Source organism: Euprymna scolopes, chromosome 9 (genome assembly GCF_053919585.1).
Source record: "Euprymna scolopes isolate OS-2025 chromosome 9, ASM5391958v1, whole genome shotgun sequence".
In the NCBI taxonomy this organism is placed as follows: Eukaryota; Metazoa; Mollusca; class Cephalopoda; order Sepiida; family Sepiolidae; genus Euprymna; species Euprymna scolopes.
In genome coordinates, this window is record NC_136490.1 from 106,114,944 (window position 1) to 106,140,999 (window position 26,056).

At 32.7% G+C, this 26,056-nt stretch overlaps 1 protein-coding gene and 1 long non-coding RNA gene across 2 annotated transcripts in view; one reads left to right on the forward strand and one right to left on the reverse strand.

The window, feature by feature from the left end:
- LOC145284799 (uncharacterized) overlaps positions 1–1,269 on the forward strand; it is a 289,096-nt gene extending 287,827 nt beyond the window's left edge. Inside the window, exon 3 of the long non-coding RNA XR_013868884.1 lies at positions 356–1,269. This is a non-coding gene — a long non-coding RNA (uncharacterized LOC145284799). The remainder of the gene's footprint in view (positions 1–355) is intronic.
- LOC145284798 (uncharacterized) overlaps positions 1–26,056 on the reverse strand; it is a 989,395-nt gene that overhangs the window by 720,868 nt on the left and 242,471 nt on the right. The window lies entirely within an intron of this gene.

The following is a 26,056-nucleotide window of genomic DNA, read 5'->3' on the forward strand; positions in this document are numbered from 1 at the left end:
AAGTCCTTTGCCGATTAAATAAAGAAACGTGTATCTGCTATGAATGCTATACCAGGATTAATAAAATATTATATATTTTTGCCGGACCTTTTACATAATTGAAGATTAGAATAGAGAATAGCTAGCAATGTCTCTTGTTTGGAAGTTTTCGTCTTGTTAAAAAAAAGCATTGATGTGCCATAAAGCAGACATAACAAAAATGTATTCATTTGCATATAAAATGTATTTTATTTATTCTTTACTGTTTGTAAATTGCTGTTATGTATTATTATTATTTATCGCTTATTTTGCTATCTTCCTATTTCACTATTTAATGTTCTCCATTCAAAATGTTCATTTTTTTCTCTCCTTACAGAAGACTGCAAATAAAAGTTGAAGAAACCGAAATCAAAGACAAGCTTTCTTCGTGGTTGTCAGATCGCGTCGAAAATATTTCTCCCGATTCTCATGGAACGCCTTGAATGTTAGCACGCACGTGTCTACGCTTAGAACTGGGCAATAAATCCTTTCGCCTGTATTTACTTCAACGACCGAAGCAAATTCTCAACATTCGACGAATGAATTGGCACTAAACGCATTTATTTCAATCTCACTATTAAAGAAAATGAGGCAACCGCAGTTCCGTACTAACCGCAGCAACTTAAGAACTATGAAGTCTTTCCTTTCCCTTCGCTTTAATATTATATTACATAACAACAAATATATTTTCTCATTAATGTCTTTAATAATATTATAAAACTGTAATAATATTATAAAACTGGAATGAACAACATTTTATCGTTAACACGTAGGAGCTCGACCGGCATTAAGGAATAATTTAGCATCATGGCTTCCGTTGAGTCTTAGAGGACAACGAATACCCACAGTATGGTTCATTGCGCTTGTAATTTTGAAGCATAGGTTGCGCAGTCTATTACATCAGCTTTATTGACTCCTGAATAATTTAATGCACTAAGGCTAAATTAAAATGGAAACAAAACCGAGATAAACGGAGAAAACCTATTTACAATATAAAGGTAAATAGACACACAATCAGTACTAATAAGCTCAACGTCGTTTAATAGGTAATCTTTTTGTAACACGGTCATAACATTTTCTCTCCATTCCAAACTTTGCATGTAGAAACAGTTCAAACAAAAAATATAAAGAAATAAAGAAATTCAAATAAAAAAAAACAACTTTATAATCTGGTCGATTTTTCCATTTTTCCTCAGACTTTTTTTTTGGTTTTTGTATTCTATTTTTGAAATATAAATACCAACATTTTTATGAACATATTTACAGACAACGTTTCAATATATATATTAGTTAATTGGAATTCATTATTGAGATGAGAATTATTTATAAATTTTATTTATTGCGGATTATTATCATCATCTTTTCTTAGTTGTTTCACAAAGTTTCGGCCAACTATTCCTCTGGCCCTCCTCAGAGTTTATATACTGTTACCACCTGACGAAGGCCAGAGAAATAGTTGGTCAAAACGTTGGAAAAGAGCTAAGAACAGATGAAGATACTAGTCTGCAATAAGTAAATTTAATAAACGTTTTAATATGTTAAAGAAGGGGAAATACCGTTAGCAGTTTAAATAACGAGAATGTTTTATTGTCATAAATTTTACTGATTCAGCGAAGAAATGTTGTCTAAGTTTAAAGTTTTGAATGTAAGATTTTCACTCGAATCTAACCCGTTAAATGCCAAGACAGTTGCAAAGAACAAAAAAAAAGACATTTAATTCAACATTTATTTTTTAATTGAAATAAAACGCATCTTTCATTATACTTAAACTACACATACATCTTTGTTTTACACGTCTTTTGGGTTAGGCATGTCATTAATGAAATACTGCAGTATCGAACCCGTGCTATTTCACCTCCCGTGTCGACACGTCTGCTCAAGTTCATTCACCGCGACGCGGTTTTTTCAAGTCTCTCTCACTGGCACATGCTTCACCTTGCTCTTGCAATCCACACTTTTAATCTCTCATTTTTTCCTTTCCTTCTTTCTTTCTTTGCTGCGCCGTCATTTGCATACATGCGTCTCTATGGTTTCGCTATATACCGCTAAAAAGTTCTTGACAAAAATGTATTACAGTACAAATACAAAAAGATGAATAAATAGATTAAAATGAAGTGCGTTAGTTTATCATTCAAACACTCCTGTTTTTGAATATACGGTTAACTGGCAGATTTAGTCACTTACAACTGCTTTAAAGCTTCAGCACTCGTTCATTCTTGGACCAAATTTAAAAGATTACTACAGTTTATAGAGCAACTTCTCAGCTATAGTGTGAAAAATCTTTTCAATTTTCGTTCAGTAAAACAAAAGTTCAAAATTGTTAAAAAGCGTAAGGAAGTGAGCGACGTTTTTTTATGACTGGTCTCATAGCAAGCACCTTGCTTCAGCGAATACTGTTGGTAAAAATTCGCCGCTCTCGCGAAAAGAAAAGTAACAAGTAAAACGGAGAGAATGAAAGGATAAAAGAGAGATAATTGGAGGATTTTATTGAGAGCAGACGAGTGCCGTACATTGTTATTACATATGTATTTTTATGTTTAAGGGGGCAAAAATAAGACTAAAATTAAACAAAGAACAAATGAATTTACTGGAAGCGTGGAAAAAATCATGGATTACAATAGAAAAATGCGAGCATGGAAAGTAATAGGGTTAAGCGTAACCATGGAAAAGTAAAGGACTAATTGTTAAAACTGGACAAGAAAAGGACAAGATATTCACGTAAAAATATAAATTCATAATATAACATAATGCAGCATTAAGAATCTTTTTAAAATTAAATTTATAACATTATACAATCAATTCTTAATATTTTTTTACTAGAATATCTTGTCTTTTTCTTTTCCAGATTTAACAAATAGTCCTTTATTTTCCACGTTTAAGCTTACCTATATTATGTTTTGTGCTCTCATTTTTCTATTGTAATAGATTGTTCAGTCTTTTTATTTTACCATTTTTGCTCAGAATATTTTTCGTTGTTTCATTTGTAAAAAATAAATTCCAACTTATTTTTTTCCAGATACTTACAACGTTTTTAATACGTTAAACGATGAAAACACGATTAAATGTTTCAATAACGAGATGTTTTTGTTTTGTTTTGTTTTTATTTTCAGGTGTATCATTGAAATACTGCTGAAGTGTTGTCAATGATTAAAGTTTTGAATATTACTGATATACTACAGAGCCAGTTAAATCGAGGAAATGTCAAATCCAAGTTCCATTGTCAGTCTTTTGTGGGTTGGTCTCCTGCCGATAACTCCCCCAGACAGTGTAGTTTTCTTTTACAAATAAAATACATTTATTTTGCATTTCTACAGTCTTCAGAACATATGTGTTATAGTGTGAATTGTATTTTGAGATTCGTTGTTACATTCTTCCCGCCATGTGAGTATCCTTATTCTCATGCAATATTTTATTATTTTCCTTCCAAATATTTGATTCTTTCTTATCCATTTTATCAGACATTACATTAATATATATCGACTTGTGTTCGTCTGACAGATTTTCGCGCCGTCTTCCCTATTGTTTTTCATTTGGTCAAAATGTCCTACCCAAAATTTTTTACTTAACTAGTAAACATAGCCCCTTGGATAATCTTACGAATGCTTTGTTTTTAGCCGCGATTATTTGAGACAACACAAATTAATGCAACGTTTTCTTTACTGCTTACAGTTCAGGTTTGTTCTCTTAACTGCTAACTGTGATGATATTTTCAAGTAAATTACGGCTGATTCCTTGTTCAAAGGGGCGTATCTATTATTCATAAACTTAATCGACGATTAATACATTATGTAACACTTATTGAATTCTCCCTCTTCGTAATACTAGAATGTTTGTGTTTAACATTAGATAATATTGTCGGTTAATTAAGATCAATACAGAACCCCTTTTATGTAACAACACGGTTCGCCACTTATCTTACTAAGACGACCCATCGAACAAAAAATATTTCTCGGTAACCCTCCATACGTGTGCCCGTCTCTAGCACACATGCCACGCAAGCTGCTCAAGTTACGAACTGCTCTAGTGAACTCAACCACTGAACCCATCAGTGTGCAGTAAGGCAATCGACTATGGTTCATCTCATCAGCAAAGTTACTCGCCAACCAAACAACTATTTTTAAAAATAAATTTTAAAACATTTGTAATCTGCAAAATTAAAAACAGTAACAGAAGATACATAGTATTCTTAGTTTGGAGTTGGATATTATTTGACTTGTCCAAATACAAATCAACAAGAATATAAATATGGGTAAATATTCCCTTATGCTACAACAAAACACCGATCAGTCTTTTTTTAGGGGCATTCGAGGTCGCTGACAAAGAATATGATAATCGAATACGTCGCAAATTAACCGTGTGTATGGTATGAACCCCTGAACCTTGACATAATTTTGCGCGATTTCATCCCCTTCAGTAGTGTTTTTCTTACATTACACGTTCGCGTACGAACGGGCGAAGGTAAGTGGCATCACATCGTACAGGAATCTTTAAGCAGCTATTTTAAATAAGAAAGTTTTCGAAAAAATATGTGGTTCATTATTTTTTCTTACGTATTTTTAATGAATATTAATTGTGCGCCCCAACACCAACAACAATGCAAAGAGTAAACAGTAAAATCTCCTAAACATTGTAAATGTTATGTCGATATTTCCTACCGACAAGTGGGGGGGGGGAAGAAAAGACGTTTAGCTTGCAACGAAAAATTACCTCGTTGCTTACAAGCAAACGTATTCTTGTAAATATAACGCGCTGTTAACAGTTGTCGTACCGGTCTGATAGATCTCTAACAACGACAACAACAACAACACGCCTACAAAGGTGACTCTTTTTATAGTCTCAATCTTTCGTTCAGCGAGATTGAAACGAGACTGGAATGTCTATTTAAGTTATAAGGAATAGACATCCTATTTTCTTCATTAACAAACACCAGGCCGGGCCGTTCACAGCCATGAGTGTCTTTCTCTTCCCACCGAGCCATCCTCGGTAAGTCAATTTAATTATCACAGTTATTCTAATCGTGAATGTCGGTGCGTTAATTACGGAAAAATTGTAAATTACACTGCAGAAACACTGTAAAGCTACACAAGCAAGTTCGATAATTGCCCCCCCCCCAAAAAAAAAAGAACGCCAAACATAAAAATGTTTGGTGCTTATGTTTTTGGAAATTGCTGGTGAAAACTTTATTTTTTTTTAGATCAATTAGAATGCATTAAAAACTACACAAGAAGAAAAAATGGACCACATATTTTTTCGAACACTTTTTTATATTGAATGTCCACTTAACTATTCCTGCACGATGTGATAAGTCACTTTATTTCGCCCGTCCGTGCGCGAACGTATAATGTAAGAAAAAAACTACTAGAAGGCGGTGAAATGTTGTAAAATAGTCCCAAGGTCCAGGGGTGCATGCCAAGTGAACGGTAAATTTGCGACGGGTTTGCTTATCAGATTCGTTGTCAACAACCTCGAATACCCCTAAAAAGCCAAATTAGAGTGGTCGGTGTTCTGCTGTAAGGTAATCTTTACCTGAATATGTACACTTTAAATTTCCCATTTAAATCTGAAGAATCTTTTTAATACATTTAATGCGCATGAATTGTTCCCCTTTTGAGATTGTATAACCGATGTTGCTTCTTCCGATAACGAGATATGACCGACAAACTAGAAGAATACTCGAATATGCAGAGGAAAAAAGAACGAAATATAGACACTCAACGATCAGCGTAATTGATCCATTCTAACAAGTTTCTATCATTTGCCGATTCGCTCGCGAACTACCGCTTTCCAGTGGTACCGATTGTTTTCTTTTCTATCTTGAAATGTTTTTTGGTGATAAAAAACCTGATTTACCAGCGCCAAATAATATTAATTTAATGTTGTAGTAAAATTTTAACACATACTGACGTGGTAAATAAAAAGTCATGCAAAAAAAAAAAAAAAAAAGAACACACCGGAAAAAAATTGGGGTCACTTTTCTTTCATTGAAATAAAATGTATCTATTTATGGGACTTGTGCAATGTAGGCCTGCATCTTGGTTTTACAAGGCTCTTCCTTAATCATGTGGTTAAAAAGAAGTCTGTAGTGTCACACACATGCTTTTCCTCATCACGCACGACACGTCTGCTCAAATCCAGTCGCCGATATGTGGGGTTTATAAACTTATCTCGCCGACATTTGCTTCACCTCGCTGTCGTAACCAACGTAGTTTAAAATCTGTTTTTGCTTTTCATTTCTAACTCTGCCTTCGGTGTGATCTCAGCTTGGTAATTTGCATAGTGAGCTTCCGGTTATTCTACATACATCCGTATGGTTTGGTTAAATTACCGGAACCAATATGTCAACCTGATAATGCAGTATATATTTTAGTACAGGTGTTACAATTTATTAATTAATTATTATTGAAGTAAATCCTGGAAAAAATATGTGAATATACATGGATGTCTAAATTATATATATATATATATATATATATATATATATATATATATATATGTGTGTGTGTGTGTGTGTATATATATATATATACATACATATATATACATATATATATATATATATATAAATAAAATAAAGCAAGATATAAACGATGCTTTAGACGTTATGTGACATTTATTCACACACACACACACACACATATATATATATATATATATATATATATATATGTGTGTGTGTGTGTGCGTGCGTGCGTGTGTGTACTGATGGGACAATTCACAATATTAATCCCTGAATCTGATATAATTACTGCTCCAGTACCAAATTTCCGATTACGTTACAATTGCCGATTCTGATGATTTATAAATCTTTAAATATTAAACTATAAAGCTGTTAATTTTTCCCTCTTACAGTAAAAACACACGCAAATATGCAGATATTTTGTCAAACGTCGAAACATTAAAGTTTGATGTTTTTTTCTACTAGAAGTCAAAAACCTCTAAATATTTATTAGTTTATATTACTAGTAACAGCGGAAGGCTCTGTTTTAAACAAAATCAAATAAAACAATAATTATAAAAATCGGTTTTTGCATAATAAAATAAGTAAACATTTTTCTGGTACGGATTCCAATATGCCTAAAAGTTAAGATTTTTAAGAATCCCAATTCTTATTTCCATTAATCGTATCAACATTAATATATATATATATACATATACATATATATATATATATATATATATATATATATATATATATATATATATATATATATGATTTTCTTCTATTTTTCTTTTATGGGTATTTGCTTTTAGTGCAGGCATTAAAACAATAAAGAAACCGCAAAGCTCACTCTGAAGAAAGAAACGAAACGATAATAAGCAAATGCCACAAACTACACCGATATTATTTTAAACATTAATTCAATCAGCTGGGAAAGGCACTGACGAGAAATATAAACAATACCATCTTGAATACCTAGAGAAATGATGCAAACACCAACCGGTAGCAGCACGTGAATCCTTGGACGTACTTTGCTTTTATACAAATAGATAATTGCATGTACGTGAAAACAGAAATCACAAAATTCTATGGAATATTCATGTGCAAAATGATGAACTGATCAAAACAGGAAAGTCAACAAGAAGAACAGCTTCCGCCGTTGCACCAGACTAAAAATTATATAACAAGTAGACGAAGAGAAGCAAGTACGCACAATTGTAGAAGATGGGGAAACAGCTGAAATATAAAAGAAAGCATTTGAATACAGACATTGTACACATTAACTACGAACGCTACCGTGCCATACAAAAGAACTAAACCTAACAATTAGAGCAGCACTACATAGAAACAAGGAAACTCAAACCGTTTAATTGTAAGTAAACTCCATGTTACAGATCCAAAAAGTTTCGTTTCGGTATCAACTTATATAATACTAAATAGTCTTACAATGTCAAACAATGGTAAGCGGCTATTACAATAACGCAAATTTATTTTCAAAAGAATTGAGTTGGAGAATACAGGAATTTTGAATAAGCCTGTTGTCACCTAAATTCTAAATAATAATAATAATAATAATAATAAAGGAAAGAACTCTTCAGATGAGTGCGTGTTGTGTGGTATATCTCTTGAAACAGTCTCAAATATTGTTTGTGTGTGCCCTATACTTGCTCAAAAATAATACAAACGATGTCATGACAAAGTTTGTACACATCTGCACCGGTATTTGTGCCAAGATTTTGGAATCCAATTGATGGGCAAATGGTATCAACATTACCAAGAAAGAAATAGTGGAAAATGAGAACGTAAAGATTATCTAGGATTCAGTGTGACCGAGAGATAACTGACAAGGAAACAGGATACTGTAGTTGTGAACCAAAAAAAAATAAAACAATGGATACCAAATTATTGATATAACTTAACGAAACTGAGAATGAGCAAATACGGAACAATCAGAAACTGAGTGTGGAAATTGATGTGGAATTTGAGAATTTCCTATCGTGCCAATATTAACAGGTGCCCTTGTCTCAATTCTAGAGGATTTTATAAAATAGCCGAACGTCTTTCGAATAAGATACCTCATGACCGTACTCCAGGAGACATTTTGTTTGCCTTAGATACATCCTAAGCAAAATTCTCTCAATCTAATTGACAATTTCACTATCTTTATGAGCTTGGTGGAAAAGGAATAAATAAATAAACGGTGTACAACACCAAAACACTGTAAAGTTTATGGAATAATAATAATAATAATAATAATAATAACAATAATAATAATAATAATAATAATAATAATAATAATAATAATAATAATAATAACGATATTTAATAAAACGAATAATTTAAATTACGGTGGATATTAAAAACACATCGACAAATGTCGATATATATAAATACATGTTTACATATATATATATATATATATATATATATATATATATATATATACATACATACATACATATATATATATATAGATAAATGTGTGTGTATATATATATATATATATATATATATATATATGTGTGTATATATATGGTGTCACACAAAAATATGTGTGTGTATATATATATATAGGGTGTAAGAAGGTGATGAAAACACCAATAAAGTGCTCGATCGTGGATGTGAGGGTTCAATATATAATATTTATTGGGGCACTTGTTATATACATATTTTAAGGTCGTACCATTGGTTTCATTATGCCGAATAGACCATAAGAGTTTTTGTTCACTTTGCATATTTTTCAGTTTTCTATTTTCTATGTTGGATTTACGCTGACTCTTTCCAACATATTATTGTAGATTCGGCGTAATGAAACCAATGGTACGACATTGAAATATGAATATATAGTGTCGTAATAAATGTTGTATATATATATATATATATATGTGTGTGTGTGTGTGTGTGTATATATATATATATAACATAGAAAAAGATTTATATTATTACGTATATATGTATATATATATGCATACATGCACATATATTCACATGTATGCATATATATACACATATATATGAAAAAAAATAAATATATATATATATATATATTATTTGCGTTCGTGCGTGCGTTGGCGTATATTTCATGAGTGTGTTACTGTGTGTGGATGTACGCGTATTCGCCGGTGCGTCCGTTGCCTATAATTCCTATTTGTGTTGGAGTAGTGAAAAATCAACAATAGTTGAAAATATTCTACCTATAGGTCATAGGTTAGTGCTCAAGAGAAGAAAAATGCCTCAAGAATGAGGTCAGGTCCATAAATTGTCTGCTTCCGTGTGGGTTCGGCGTCGGTGGCTCTTCAATTAAGACAAGGGAATTGCAAAGCTTCTCACAAAAGTATTTTTAAATTCTATCTTCTTCCCTCCTCACACGCCGGTAAACACACACACACACACACACGCACACACACATGCACACACACACAGAAGCACAAGCACACACACATATATGTATATATATATATACGTATAACATATCTATATATAATTATATATCTATATATATTTATATATATATATATATTCATATATATTTATTTAGACACATATATATGTACATATATATACATATATATGCACACACATTTATATATCTATACATATATATATATATTTATATTTATATATAAATAGTTATATATGCATATATACATGTATATATATATATATATATATATATATATATATATATATATATATATATATATATATATACTTCAAGACAATTCGTTGAGCTTTGCATTAAGCCGTAAGTGTTCTCTTAATGAATCGATAGTGTCTTTTGTAACTTTTAAAAAAATATTTTTAAGGAGTAAATACAAATGGAAATATATTTCTTAAAAGTACTAATAATAGTATAATGTGATAATTAGTATAATGGATTCATATATATTATTTTTGAATTTGGATAAAAATACAAGCGTCACATGTAAGGAAACCATTCTTTTGATAGCATGATTAAGATAGCAGAATAAAACTGTAAAAGAAAACTCGATCCAATATTAGAAACATTTGTTGTTTTGTGATTAAGGAAGTCGGTATTTGCTCAACTATGTTGGGAAATCATGTGTTAATATTCTTTTTTTGATTTTCAATCCCCACAGAAAGTGTCTCATGGTAGACAACTTATGATCCCTGAGATAACGTTAGGACTATTCTTGATTCGAGAAAGGTAGTTGATACGGCAATTGCAGGTTATTTATAACTTACTAACTAAATAGTTTTTCAACGTATGATAATAACTATGTATACAAACACCACACACGCATATATGTATATATATATATATATATATATATATATATATATATGCACACGTGCAGATATATATATATATATATATATATGGCAAATAATTTATTTATATAGTTTTAAAGGTTTAAACACTTCCAATACTATATATATATATGTGTGTGCGTGTGTGTGTGTGTGTGTCTGTGTGAATAAAAAGGAAAACCCTAAAAGAGTAAAAACAAAAATAAAATCAACGTTTCGTCCCTATTTCAGGGGACATCATCAGCATTTCTAGGCGATCCCCGTTTTCGATTTACAATATTTTAGTAAAGGTTGTCTCTTTTCATCCTTATGTAGTTAAATTTTGTTTTAAAATTGAAGACTTTTGCGAAATCGTCTGATGCAAATGCTAAGTCTCTTTCTATTTAACAATTTTAGTAAAGTCTTTCTTTTTTCTTCATCCTTATATAAATTAATTATCTTTGGTCATTATAAACGTTTAAAAAGCCGGATTATGTAGGTGCTAGGTCTGCGATTGCTTAAAGTTAATATATTTTTCCATCCGGGAATTTAAAACTGCATTCTTTATTTTTATTTTTGCATTTTTTTTATTCAAAACTTCTTTAGACTATATATTTATATATATATATATATATATATATATATATATATATATATATATATATATATATATATATACAGGGTGACCTAAAAAAAATCTAAATGGAGGCCATCTAGAACATATGACGTAGAACGGAGAAAAAAGGCCAAATACCCTAATGTTTTGATGTGATGTATTGCATATAATAAACCAGTTATGAGCAGACTTCATTTCATTCGGACAAAACACTAAGAACCCGGGCCTTATTAGAGTGGGGGCCCGTTTTTTGAGGGTCACCATATATATATATATATATATATATATATATATATATATATATATATATATATATATATATATATATATATATATTGAAATCTATTATAAATAATGAATCAGCTTTAGCTAGATTACATTTTTTATGTAGATTTATTTGTGTAGAAAAATATACTCTTTTAATCACATTTAATAAAGCACTAATGCATAAAGGAAAGTGAGTTTTTGGTTAGTTTTTTGTTGCTTGCTTATTTTTCTTTTCGTCTTTAATCATCGGAATTGATTTACATTAGCGGATTCATAGGTTATCCTTGCTCAGCTATGCTACCAATGATGTTCAAAAGCTGGATATTCCATCGAAAAAAAGAAAATTCTTGTTCACCAGAAACACTTGATCCAGTAAGACCAAACTACTATACGAAATCTATTATATAAACTGTTTCACTGGTAAATAAAGGAAAAGCAAAGCATTATCAATTTCCATAATAACTAAATATTTAATAACTTCTTTAATAGGTGAAATGAGAACATATGTTGAATATGTGGATATCTACGTTTCTCATATAGAGATCAATCCTTAGCCTAAAGGAAGATGCACCTTCTTTTTTGAGAACTTCAACTGAAAGAAAATTAAACAGAGCGAGATATGGGTGCATGACATTTTATCGGTCTGTAGATATTGATTCAAACGGTTTAAACTATGCGTGACCGTACTTGCTATGTATTAAGTGTTTATATAAAATAACGACCAAGAATATTCAGCAAGGCCCACAGTATTAATGCATCCTTGGCCCAACTCTCTTCCCGATCTACATCAATAATCTCCCAAAACACATACTTACATCATTCGTTGACATCTATGCTGATGACGCGACCATCTATGGCAACACATCAAAGGTCGTAAATGACAAAGTTCTCTCTGATTCTCTCTCCTCTGATGTTGAGCGCCTGGTACAGTGGGGGAAGAGGTGGCTGGTTATGTTTAATGCATCCAAAACCAAGCTTCTATCTTTAAATCATCAACGCTCTGATCCCATTGGCATCAATTGAAATGGATGGCTCTCGTCTTGGGGAGGCTCCATGTTTTGACAAGCTTCTGGGTTTGACGATTACTCCTGATCTGAAATGGAGCACGTACATCAGGTCAGTTGCCAAGAACGATGGGAAAATAGTGGAATCCTTCTACTGCTCCAGAAGATATCTCACTACTGATGCAATTCTCTATCTGTATAAAAGCCAAGTACGTCCAAGGATGGAGTGCTGCTGCCACATCAGGGCAGGCGCTGCTAAAAGCAGCTATTCTGCCTTGACAGAGTACAAAATATACTTCGTAGCTTAGTGCGAGATGGCCATTTTCTCTTCCCTGCAACCTCTCTGTCACAGAAGAGACGTTGCGAGCCTGTTTCTGTTTTATTGTTATTTTCATGGCAAGTGCTCGTCTGAGCACCAATCTCTGGTCCCCCGTCGCCAATCTTTCATGAAAAACACCGCCTAGCTTAAACTACTGTCATTAATTTTCCCCACTCTTTATCTGTGCCTAAATCCAAACGTAGATTCCATGAGCAGAGCTCCTTTCTTAGAAGTGCACGACTGTGGAACTCCCTTCCGTTCGCCTGTTTCCCACCTGATTACAACTTGGATGTCTTCAAGTCTAACAGAAACAAATTCCTGAAAAACCGTAAGTAAGCCATTCTATCAAATATCCAATACTAACGATTACTACGATACTATCCCATTGATTACTGTACACGCTATAACCCTTATCCCCGAGTTATTTCCGGGGCTGTATAAGTTGTGACCTCATGTAAAAATTAAGAAAAAAGTTGCGTTTATATATATAAAATGAAGTAGATCAGAAATTTCTAAAAACTCATAGATTGGCATATTTATATACTGATCGTTCGGAAAACATTACAAAATTACATTTAAAAATAATACAATTGGTCTCTCTCTCACTCTCTCTCTTTCTCTCTCTTCCTTTCTCCCTCTCTCTCTCTCTCTCTCTCTCTATATATATATATATATATATATATATATATATATATATATATATATATACATATATATATAGATATAGATATATGTTAGGATGCGTATGCGTATATATATATGTATGTATATATATATATATATATTTAAGTATGTGTATGCGTAAATATATATATATATTTATATATATATATATACATCGAATGAATGACAGAAGTATATATTCCAATGTTTATTATGTTCATGATGTTCTCATGATGTTCACAATCTTATGGTTTATCCCCTCAATTCAGTTGATATTTAAAATGTTTGGCAGTACCTGCTTCGTAGCGCAAAATCAATCACTTAATTGTTATATAAAAATAATTATTATATAAACAAATGAAGCTATTTTACCCTTAACTCAGCAGCAATAAAGCCGTCCAAAAGAAAAGAAAGTGCGTTTTGACATAAGTAAGATGCGAAAATTTGAAGAGCAGCTGTAAATACCTTATAATTTTTTTTCGATCACGCCATAAATGTTTGTGAGTATATATATATATATATATATATATATATATATATATATATATATATATATATATATATATATATATATATATATATATATATATAAACTAACATAACAGTAAAAAACATATTTAACTACACCTAGGTTTATAACAGTTCAGATCACTAGATATCTACGCTTCACGCTAAAAAAAACACACACAAAGGAAGGGTCGAACCGAAGGTAAACTGGGCCTTTTTTCTGTAAGTGGCTTCCCATTATCTGATTATGAAGGAATGGGTCGAGTCTAGGCAGCAGATTGTCTAACTGAAAACTTAACAGAATGTGCGTATATTAAAAACGCGAGCCAGCCACAACTCTTAGCATAATCCTGAGGAATCCTAACTTGGATGAAATCCGGAATATTCTGTGCAGCTTAATTTCTATACATAGTTTTGACACTTACTACCTAGCTCTACCCATGTATATAGCACCGTTGAAGTAAATACTTAAGGTTTACGCATAAAATTATACTTTCTTATATTAATTTATGTGATTAAATGAAGTAGTCATATATATATATATATATATATATATATATATATATATATATATATATATATATATGTATACGTGTGGGTGTGTATAATAAATGAAAAATATTGACAAAAGAAAATGTATGCACCAGCATATATTATATTTTCTGATTTTTTTGCATATTTGTATATCAATTCAATATGATATAGAGTTGAAGTTATGAGGGTATTAAGAACTTATATAAACCTTACTACCATTGATGCATTTTCCTCGATAATTTGATAAATAAATTTATACGACCCAACATGTATTTAGTATTGTCGATATTCTCCCATTGTTTCAAGCGACACATAAAATTTTAAGTTTTTATTTTCTCGATAAGTCTAAATTTAAACAATCCTTCATTATTTATTTGTTTTTCACACACACACACACACACACACACACACACACACATATATATATATATATATATATATATATATATATATATATATATATGTATATATATACACACACACACAGATTATTTGTTTATAGTGGTGAAGGCGTGGTGTAGAAACACCGACAATTTTTCTGTTACTGCTAATCCTTTTCGGTGCAGACGACTGCCACAAGTCAAAACACACTCTCCAACGCAGGTTTTTACATCGGAGTTATCTTCTAGATGCACGTCTTAATTAAGTCTGGCAGGTCTTTGCTCCAAGGTAACTAATGCGCCTCCAGATACCAATCTAAAATTTTCTACGTCGGCGCAGTACATAGAGTGCCTAGCCTTCCTAAATGGTCACCTATCTGGTAATGGCCAGGCACCACGTTGCTTATCTTCGGTGATCTGGTAGGAACCGGTGTATCCATGTGATTGTTACATATATACTAGCTCTACCTACGTATTGAGCACTTTTGAATGTAAATACTTAATGTTTACGCATAAATCTATACTTTCGTATATTAATTTTATGTGAGTAAATGAAGTTGTTATATATATATATATATATATATATATATATATATATATATATATATATATATACTAGCATGGGTGTCCGGCGTTGCCCGGGTGTTTGAAGGTGCATGCTGAGCAAAAAAAAAGAAAGTGGTAGTAGAAGGCAGGATCTAACCCGTACCGCAAAGGTGGAAAAGAACGGGAAAAACCTGATGTCTTGTCTCTTACGACTACCGCCAAACCGGAAGTGACGGAGGTTTTAATTAAGGCTAGACAATCGAAAGGAGAGGATGACTTTCTAAAATATCGGCGAAAATTGCGATCCCCCTGTACAAAAGTGCCCAGTTAAAGGTGAAGATATTAATGTTTTTAGCTTTCGATGTTTGTCGTATGAAAGGCCAAACTGTAAGACAATACTAATATTGCACAAATCATTCGCCTCCGTCGAAAGTTTTAGGCAGGCATGCAAACATACATTTATATATTGTAGCTGAAATTTTCAACCCAAACCGATTAAAAAGCTTGCGCTATCTCTGAATACCCTTTATGTAAAATTTCAAATGTGTAGACCAGACATTGTCTGATTAATTTGGTGAAAACCGCAGATGTAATTTTTTTTTAATTCGACCCCTATTATGACCCTATTATGTTTTGCGCAGAAATCAAGTTATTGAATTAGATCCATGTCCAAGGAACCTATATCCAAGATTTCTAGTGTGTAGACCCAAAATTGGCGGAGGAGTTTGTTCTCAAAGGTCAACCCGTTGATTTTTGACCACTTAACAGCCAATTTTCTGGCCGAAAACGGATTAAAAAGATTTTCCACAATCTCAGTACCCAGTATATCAAATTTCGAGCCTGTTGACTGAAAATTGGCAGAGATATTGTGTAGAGAAATGTACTCAGACACACACACACACACACAGACACTTTCAATTTTATAGATATACCAGCATTTCAAACCCGCGTTTCACGGGTGTTTGGCGGTGTATGTTGAGCAGGAAAAAAATAAAACAGCGGTCAATTTTTTTTAACGTTGGCCCCCTATTATACCCCTTATCATTTGCTGTTTTAGGCTCAAACGTTTTTAAATTAGACCCATGTAAATGGAACCTACATTTAAAATGCCAAGTGTTTAAACCCAAAATTGTCGGAGGAGTTTTGTAGAGGTCTCAAAGGTCAAATCCTTAGGCTTTGACCCTTTCAAAACAAAAGTTCTGGTCGAAAATGGATTACAAAGATTTTCCCAAATCTCAGTACCCTGTATACTAAATTTCGCGTCTGAAAATTAACAGTTATTGCGTAGGGAAATGTACACACACAGACACAACGACACCCACATACACTTATATATATATATATATATATATATATATATATATATATATATAGCACGGGCGGAGATGGGACTAGTGCCACTCGTGCCCGGCACGACCAATAACTCGGTCAATGTTATTCAAAATTGATTAAAAATCATCCATTAATTTCAAGCAATTACGTATCTATTCAAGTTTCGATAACTAAGTAGACAAATGTTCATAAATATATCTGGGAATAATAAAACGATGCTGTTTTGAACGGAGAGTCTTTGTCCAGCCACCGTCAGATCCATTGAACATCCCATAAAAGCGGCTATAATGGTGTGTATAGAGTTGTGGACTTAATTGCTAACCTGGTTAGTTGTCATTGTCATCAATTTCTTTATTCTAATAAACATATTTTCTCGTCATAGTAATGAACATGTTCTCTTTTCTTCTATACTTTTGAAAGGAAAAAACATTCTTATCTACAGTATTAACAAGACTACAAATTATATAGTGTCTTGATTGTTTACAAAAAAAAAAACACCATGGAAGGTACGTAAGTCAATCTGTGCTATACAATGGAGAATCACGCAATAGCAACTTACTTTGGATCCACGGACCACGAGTTGGGAACTGAAGTTGAGAGAGGCCGGGGGGGGGGGCACGAGTAGCAATAATAGGCTAGAGTCGCCACTGATATATATATATATATAGATAGATAGATAGATAGAGAGATATGCACACACACATTATATATATATGTGTGTGTGTATGTATGTATGTATGTATGTAAGTAATAGAAAATCAACTATATATATATATATATATATATATATATTATATATATATATATATATATTATATATATGTATATATATTTGTTATTGTTGTTTTTTCAAGCGATAAATGCCGTTAATATTGGCTCAGCCTCGAAGCTCATTTTTCTTTTTTATTTACTTTGCAAGTCGCCCTTTAATATTTTCGGACGTATATAACATTTGTTATTTATTTATTATTTTATTATTTAAAAAAAAAGTTATAACAGTAATCTACGTAGATTACTGTTATAAAAATTATATATATATATATATATATATATATATATATATATATATATATATATATATATATATATATATATATATATATATATACTGACAAAGATGCCCGGCCGTCTGGGGGATTTTGCTTTATGCTCGAATACGCGTTTTGCGGGCACACTTTGAGTAAGTCGAGGCTGTAAAGCAACTACTGCTGAAGGTTTTTAAACTATGAACTTTAAAGCGAATTGGTATTATCAAAATTCACTCTTATATTGTTACATATAAAAATTGAAACAATTGCAAAGAACCACAATTGTTAACATTTGTATAATTGGTTGAAGGGATGGGGGTGGAGGAGCGTGAATTTAATCAAATTCGCAAAGAATTCGGCCGGTGCCCTTATGATGCCCTCCGGGATGATGACGAAGCCTGAATCGGTGTGCCAATTAAGGAGTATTTGAAAAGCCGCACAAAATATGACATAAATTTTGATCTTGACTTTGAAAAATGGTGTGCACCATCACCAGGTCGGAGAGCATAATCATGACAACTTGTGTTAAGATCGGTCCAGTACTGTGGGCTTTGGGAGAGTATACATACACAATGTATGATCTTAACCTTAGACGCTAAGTTTGAAAATGTTTTGCACCGTCTCTATGTTGGGGGCCATAATCTTGCCAGGTTTGGTCATGGTCAGTCCAGAGATATGGACTGTAGGAAAGTTTTATATACACACACACACACACACACACACACACACACACACACACACACACACACACACACACACGCGCGCGCACGCGCGAACACAACTAATTTATAAATATATCGATGGATTGCAGCATCCCTATGTGGAGGACCATCATCATGCCAAGTTGGGTCATTATCGGTTCAGTTGTGTGGGTTGTAACAGTACACATACACGCACACGCAAGAATGCTATTACTTTATATACATATATGTGTGTATGTGTGTGTGGGTGTGCGTGTGAGTGTGTGTGTGTATAATTATTAATTAATTTACTTGTCGTACATTGTAAAATAATTCAGAATATTTTCAAACGCAAGAAATGTCCAGCCTTCGCCTGCACTAATCAAATCCTTCCTTGCCGTGGTAGGGTAAATAACATGGTGCTAACACTCATCTGTCTGCTATTCTGTTCCTGGTAGTTGCATCATCATTTTTTCCTGATGAAACTTCCATACTGAATAGAAATATCGAATTTAATTTTAATACAGGTGTTTATGTCTTGATTGAGATTCTGCATTTTGAAGTGTCAATTTTTTTTTAGTGTATATTCCATATTAATAGTACTTACCCGAAAGAGTTGACATTCTATTACTTAACACATACACGACCGATGTCGGATATTGAAATATTATACTTCAACATCTGAAGGTAAACGTGCCAAGCATTCCCATCACCATAGCACGTAACAATAAACAAACAAAAAAGAAAAAAAATCATGTATGAAAATTCTGTTATGAATCAAACTATCGAATGAAATTTTAATAAGTAAAAATGTTTATGTATTAAAATAGATTCTTCATTTGTTTGGATTTCAGCTGTGTACTTTTTTTAATTTCGTATTCGATATCAACAGATTATAGAACTGTGACAACAGCATATTCTTTTCATTTTTTATTCTTGCATATATCCGTTAATATATTATATGTTTTTATATAGACAGATGTGGTTCTCGGTTGATTAAATGTATCTTATAACTGTATCTTATTGTGTCGCATATATACTTGAGAGTGAAAAGAATGAAAAAAATATTCTGTTGCCACAGCCCTACTTATTAAACACAGTTGATTTTCTATTGCTTAAATACACACATACATACATACATACATACATACACACATACATACATACATACATACATACATGATGGTTGTCACTTCTTGACAGAAGAAGACCATCTTTGCCTTGCTTTATTGTTGATTATTCATTCATTTTCATGTATTTTTGAATTAAAAAAAATATATGCACATATATACACTTATACACACATACATATATACATGTGGAGATGTGATCAAGATGCATCAATTCCTATTTTCTGTGGGAGCGAAGGTGGCTCTTCAGACCATCCCTGCTCTTACATACTCTGTTGCAAAGGTCACACTTAAGCTGAGATTGAGGGATACCAACTGGTGCTGCTCCACTGTGGTCGCCCATATGACGCTTCAGGCCTCCACTCGATTTACAGACCACAGAGCAAACAGAATATCTGTGCCCTGCAATGTTATCCCCATCAAAGAAAGATTGATCTCCATGTGAACACTTGTAGCTAGCTAGGTCATCTCCAGCTAAAGTCATTTTACCGCATAAATCACAGGTGTGGTTCTGCACGAAATGCTCCGACAGATCTAATATATCTGACAGATTTTTCTTCCGGATATCACGCTTCATTTTTGCATGCTCATATTTTTTCTTCTCAAAACTATTACAGCAATGATAGACTAAGGAGATCTACTTTTTACGATCATTGGAAGCACTTTCCCAACTGAGCACGTCAATACCAAGAGCTTTAAGATTATCTTTGATGTTATCCTTAAAGCGTTTCCTCGGTTTATGTTGTGAGCACTTTCCTTGTGTAATTTAACCAAAGAACAGGCGCTTTGGCAATCTATCGTCGTCCATCCTTGTCAGATATCCAGCCCACCTCATCTGGTTGCATATAATAATCTTCTCGATACAAGGTACGTCAGCTCGCATGAGAACATCCATATTAGGTATACAAACGATTGCACTGAAAGGGACGGCTAGAATCCTGAAAATATCTCTTGGTTGTACTCACTAAAATAGGGGTAAATGTCAGACATCTGGTTGGATGTCCCATCCCCTAGAAGAAAACGTTTAAGAAAAATGAAAAAAAAAGTATAAACGTGCTCCACCTGATGCCCAGAATGTGTCCGAGGAATTTCTAGTGCACTCTCTCCATAACATTTATGTGTCTACCATAGGTTGTCCAGGCTTCAGAAGCCTAAAGCAGAGATGGGAACACAGACATTTCATGGGTAAGCTTCTGTTGAGATAAAAATTCATTGATAACGCCCTCATCAACATTAGAGGAGTTGTCAAAGAGATCAGAATAATGCTCGGTCAAACGAAGGAGAATCTTGTTAGGATCCTTTATAAGGGCAATTCCATCACTTGTGAGTAGGGGAGGTGTAGATAGTGTTTGAAGACCAACAGTTTTTTAAAGTTTTTTTTTTACGTATAAAACACAGTTCATTTTCTATTACATATATATATATATATATATATATATATATATATATATATATATATATATATTGAACTGCAAATAACCCTGCCGAAAAGAGGATATCCAGTACCACTAATACAGAAAGGTATTGAACTGGCAGAAAGATTTCCAATAGACCAACTAAGAATCCTAAAAGAACATAACAAAGAACAAATTTTAGCATATGTCTCCACACACAACACAAACAAACCAGAACTATTTACACAGATTACAAAAAAACTTATCCTTCTCAGCCAGAACCACATACTTAAAACCTTATCCTTCTCATCCAGAAAAACATACTTAAAACAACAAAAATAATAAAAAGCAATCGCCAACCCAAAACCATAAAACACATCCTAACTTCGTCAAAACTCGTTTCACACACTACAAAAAGGGTTGCAAAATGCAACAACCCGCGATGTGGAGTGGGTGACATAATAATAGAAGGAAAAACATACACATTCAAAAACACAAACATTCAAAATAAAAAAAAATCTAAATTGCACCTCCAGAAATGTAGTATGCGACAAATCCTACATAGGCGCCACCAGAAATGTCAGCCTTCGAGTGGCATTACATAAGAGCAACATCAAAATTGCAGATAACAGACACCTCTATGTTTCAAAACGCGAACACACATGCAGTGGGCATAGCTTCAAAATAATTCCAATCTTCCAAACAGACAATTATTTTATTTACTTACACAGGAAAAAAATGTGATAACAAGATTCACTCCCGAACTAAACAGAGCCTAATATCAACACGCAAAAGCATGAACTGCAAGGCTCACTCGCATGCACGTACATATACATATACACACACACACACACAAATTAGAACCGACATATTAAAACACACAGATTCACAGACACACACGCATACAGCCACACACAGACATAACACTCCTGTCGCTAATACAACACGTTGAACAATACCAGCCCTAATTTACCTCGAAACCAACAACACTAGGAAACACATAGAACTATAGTCTAGTGTCTGTTCCAACCCTCCCCCTCAGTCAGTGGAGGAGAAATCCTTAATGACTGAGATACCTATAATCCTTCCTCCCATACCTATACCCCTGCAAGTGCCCTCCTCCCCTCTGGGGAACAAAACCTTCCCAACAGTAAGAACCCATCCTGAATCTGGCCATACCACCATGGGGAGAAAAATAAGTAGAAACATAAAAAATCCCCTTCGCATATTTATAAATACACCTCTTTATCTAAATAAACATAATATAAGAATGCCTGAACAGTCTAAGACTGAAACGAAAACTCACAATACTTAAATCTAAGAATCCAAAAATAAATATAAAAATTGAATAAAAACACCCCTACGCTTATGTCAGAGAAGCTGCCCCCTACTTCACACACACACACACACACGCACACACACACACACACACACACACACACACACACACACACACACATTAGTAACAACCTTGGATCACAGTTGCCTTCCTAGGGAAGCAAATAACTTTTTAATATTATAAAACAGAACACACATTTTCAAATCAATACAAGAAAACCCACACACACACACATTCACACACCCACACACACACACTCATGCACACATACACACACACACACACACACCCTACCCAATCCACCCATTTTACCAAGTACCAACGGGCCCCTCGCCTCCACTCAAGTAAGAGTAAAAAAGGAAAAAATGAGAAAAACAAAGAAAGATAAATAGAAACACAAGCAGAGAGAGAGAGAAAGAGAGGGAGAGAGGGAGAAAGAGAGAGAGATAGAAAGAGAGAGGGAGAGACATCAGACAGCAGTGACCACAGTCCACCCCAACGAACCAGTAATAAAAATTGAGCATACGAATGAAAAGTAGAATCATTCACACATGTTTCAACCGCTCGGAAACATTTCAAATGAACTAAGAAAATGTTCTTTTACATTTTAAACACGAGTTTATCTTACATTTTAAAGTCTGAAACGCGTTAAAAAACATAATTACAATGATTGACACATAATTTTTAATGAAAAACGAAACCACGGAATAATAAAATAATGTTAAGAAATACACATTGTTGGTGGATATATTTAAATATACATCTTTATGTCGTTGAAATTTCTTAACACATTATATATATATATATATATATATATATATATATATATATATATATATATATATATATATATACATAGTAGCCGAGATTCCCGACCTTTCCTGGCTATAAGATTCATTTAAATGTATTTCCATTCAGGCAGGATTCGTAATTTGTTTATAACATGGGCAATTCCTTATTGATTATTGCATATAGTTCTATTTTCAAAAGATTAAATAAATTTCGTGCTATCAGCTAGAATCGAATCCAAAAAATTAGCGCTCCGTGCCGTTTGAAATATCGATAGATAGATGAGAAAGTTAAAAAATTAAACCACATCCAGCTATAAAAAATGTGCGTATACGAAAAAGTAATAAAAACATATCGGCAAGTAAAAATAGACATTTTCCGTTTAACTTTGTTGGCATATTTATGTACGAGTTAGTCAGTCAACCTAACAAAAATGGTTCTCATTATATACAATCCTGGTATATGATTACTATTTACTGTTAACTACAATGTTACTTGACAAGTAGTTTAAAAGTTTATCAGTTAAATATTATCATGCAGATAAACAAACATATGCTTGCATAAATCTACTGCTTTATTTATACATATAAGACAATTCTTAACATATTTGCCTACTTTCAATATTCCCAACTAAAATTATAGTTTAATTTTACTTAACAGAATTTTATCTTATCTTTCTATCTATCTATCTATCTATCGATCTATCTATCAGTATGTCTGTATATATACATATATATATATACGTATATAGCTTAATCGCCATATATACTTTATAACTTACTAACTAGCTCTATATACGTATTAAGCACTGTTGAAGTCAATACTTAAAGTTTACTCATAAATTTATACTTTCGTATATTAATTTATGTGAGTAAATGAAGTAGTTATATAGTATATATATATATATATATATATATATATATATATATATATATATATATATATGTATATATATATATATATATATATATATATATATATATATATATATATATTATCCAAGCTTAATATATGGCAAGCTAAAGTAAGTAATATAGTTTTTACGAGGTAAATACAAGAGTGTTTAATACCGAAGAAAAACAAGGTATTCTTTCTATTAGTTTTAACATAAACATTTATACGTCACTACACATTCATGTGCATGTTTCCGTCAGCTTGGTACTATATACTAGATACTTCTTCAGGTGATACAGCGTCTACGAAGCTAAGCCTGCAATCATTATTATCTTCTTACTAGTAACTAACTGACCTAAAATATGTCCATGAATGTGTTGCGACATACCAATGCTTATGTAAAATATACATATTAACTAATATCCCCTTAACTTACAATGAGTTGTTCATGCCAATTTGATGCTTGGATATTGTTTATTTTTTGCTAATGTTTGCATTAAATATTCAGCCATTTTAATTCTCATTAATTATTGATATATCTATGTACCTGCATAAAAAGACGGTATTAGATTTAGTGATTGAATATATATTAACAAAAGGCCATGCCAAATTTAAGTTAGGTTGTATAGCAGTGTCAAGGAGGTCGTGGAACTTCATACACCTCTCCATAATCTCTTATTTTCATGAAACGGAAAGTATAATACTTAGTCCGTAGCATATAATGTGTTGCATATTCTGCAATATGTTTCTTAAATCTAATCAAATACTACGTTTGGGGGGGTCGCAATTTTCCTTTTTTTTCTTTTTTTCTTTTACTCAACCAATGCCCTTTCACCCACCTCCACTTTTTTTCACCTTCGCGTCACGGGGTCGAGCCTGTCTGCCTACTACAACTCTTGTTTGCTCTACACACATCCAACCACCCGAGAAACGCCTGGCACTCAAAAAAAGATATAAAGATAGCTATATAAAATCAAGAGTAGGTTCTCTACAGTGCAACGTTGACTACAATATATTATGAACTTATAGAGGTGTTTGAGCTTCTTCTAGGCGCATCGCGATCAGTCCCAATAACAGCATGCACTCAATCCATTGGATCGAAAACTGGTCTATTTCATCAGTTTCGATGACAATAAACAATATGGGAGCGTAAAACATTCGTTGATCATTATCCAATTCCGAGCAAGGTAGGGTCACCCTGCTAATAATGCTATGAATACGTAATTAAGCTCTGCGATTTTCTATTAGAGAACCCAGCAGAAACCAACTTGTAGCAGACGTAACATAATAGGCTTCTTTAATGTTTTCACTGCTATTTATTGTAGAGAAATATGTCTTGAAGGTGTAAACATTGTTTATTTAATAAGCAATCAATTCAATGTATATTTTATTAAAAATTTACCCATGTATATTCACTTACTCTCAATTCCTAAAATACTAGTAATGTCTCTGTTTCGATATCTAAACGAGATACATACATATGTTATTTATTTAAAGTATCCGTCAGCGTGAAATCTTCCATAGTAATCATTACTAATCATATTACATGAATGAAACTTGTGTTATTTTACTTGACCAACGTAGTAGAATATATTTAAGACTGCCCTTTTTATATTCACCATGTTTTTTTTTTCTTTTCTCTAAACTGGGGATACGCCCATGTATAGCAAGTATATCTTTATCATATAAAGTTTCCCGATCCAAACAACTACATATAAAAACCCCAGTATCGAATTATTCGATTACATTGCTGCACTGAATGTCAATTACTTGAGTAATTTTATCCACCCTATTGCCGACTAAACTAGAGTACCTACTTACTTTGCTTCTCCACGGGACAGAGTTAGACACCCGGGTCGTTTTTTTTTTAACTTGGAGATAAGGAAAAAAATTATGTCAGTCATGAAGGACTTCATCCTCTACTGA